The 1,921-nt window shown below is 41.9% G+C and overlaps 1 pseudogene; it reads right to left on the reverse strand.

Moving 5' to 3' along the window:
* The window catches only part of LOC105534677, a 3,427-nt pseudogene extending 1,758 nt beyond the window's left edge, over positions 1-1,669 (reverse strand).
* Positions 1,670-1,921: the final 252 nt, after the last annotated feature.

Raw genomic sequence — 1,921 nt, forward strand, 5'->3', positions numbered from 1 at the left:
CATAACTAAGTTAGCACATTTTCTTTTAGAGTGTCAGACTAATTATATTTATTGGTGAAAGCATATGAACTCTTTGAGGAAACTGGCTTACAGAAAAGTGCAGTGGTCTTTAATAAATATTTACCTCTTACTGTCATGTGCTGAGGATAAAATGCAGAATACGATGTAGTCTCCATTCTTTAGAATATCCTACTTTTGTAGAAAGACTTTCGTTATTTAAAAATTCTAATAAGGATGGCCATAATCTTTCTCTTAGGGTAAGGTTTTGTTTTATTACTATATATATTTTATATATGTTTTATTAAAAAACATATGTATAACTGTGCTAGAGAACAGAATTTCATTAACTCATCAGTTTTTATTATTATTAACAATAGCATTTACAATTGATTTTTGGTGCTAAATTATATCTCAGAGCAGTATAAATGAAAGTATTCTGCCTATGAATCAAGAGACTTACCTTTTGGCTTAGCAATGTTGATAACCGGCTGTGTGATGGTGAAGAATCATTGGATCTCATTCTACATCCACCAAGTAAGGAATGTGAAACACTCTGTTGAAAATTTACAAGAAATTGAAAATTTAATGATCAAAAAGTATTATAAAGTGTTACTTAAATATTGATCAACATCTAAATTATACATAGTTACAGCGTATTTCTTACCCTATTTATACAAACATTATATTTCTTAGAGGATGGGGTTATGTCTTAATGATTTTTTGTTAACTCCTATAGTATTTTGCATGCTGCTGGTTGTGGAATATACGACTAGGTCAAATCTGTATCCCCCCCTTTTTTTTTTGTCAGCATCCAAAATCTTTTTAATAAGAGGGTAGGACCCAGGGTTATTATTATTATTATTTTTTGTTTGGAGACAGAGTCTCGCTCTGTCGCCCAGGCTGGAGTGCAGTGGCGCCATCACGGCTCACGGCAACCTCCGCCTCCCGGGTTCACGCCATTCTCCTGCCTCAGCTTCCCGAGTAGCTGGGACTACAGGGGCCCGCCACCATGCCCGGCTAATTTTTTGTATTTTTAGTAGAGACGGGGTTTCACAGTGTTAGCCAGGATGGTCTCAATCCCCTGACCTCGTTCGTGATCCGCCCGCCTTGGCCTCCCAAAGTGCTGGGATTACAGGCGTGAGCCACCGCGCGCGGCCCCAGGTTAGTTTTTGTAGCCTTGGCTGGCCGATCGCCCTCTGGCACGCTCGAACTTCCGGCCCTTGGAGCGGACGTAGAGTTTGGGGCTGGGTTTCCGGGACCTTGCCTAAAGGCCGGTACACTTTTCGGCCTTTGAGAGGACGGCGAGCAGGGCGGTGCCACAGCCCCGCGGGTAGTCTAGGGCCGCAGCGGGCCCGGCTGGTCACGCGCGGCGCACACACCTTCAGTTTGGGCAACTCCTGAACCCGCACATGGTTCTCACAACCACGGTGGTTGTGTTTTCCCGGCCAGGAAACTTCATCTTCCGGATCATCCGGAAAAGGGACAGAGGTGGCCGCTTGGTGCGACTCATAAACAACCCCTTCAGCACAACCTGGTTGAATGTGTAGTTCGTCTGGCGAGAAACCTGTACAGCTTGACCAACAGCCTCAGGTAGGTATCCTGCCTCTTGGGCTCCTTGCGCGGAACCTTTCGGTCCTTGTTGTGGAGGATGTCAACTCCCATGATGGCGTCTCCTATCTTCTTTCTGAATAATAGGAAAAAGTGATGCTTTCAAAGAAACACCAGAAGTGTTTCACATATTTTTCTCTGTATTTAATGACTTCATTTTGAAAATCTGAAAAAGATGATAATAATTATTTGCAATATAATGGGGCTATTTTTTTCACTAAACATAGATAACCTAATCAAAATTTGATTGTAGACTTGCAAAAATAATGAGTGGTTGCAATTACCAACTACTAGTAATAAAATTATTAGTTTT

The sequence above is a fragment of the Mandrillus leucophaeus genome, unplaced genomic scaffold, assembly GCF_000951045.1.
Source record: "Mandrillus leucophaeus isolate KB7577 unplaced genomic scaffold, Mleu.le_1.0 Scaffold138, whole genome shotgun sequence".
Taxonomy (NCBI): domain Eukaryota; kingdom Metazoa; phylum Chordata; class Mammalia; order Primates; family Cercopithecidae; genus Mandrillus; species Mandrillus leucophaeus.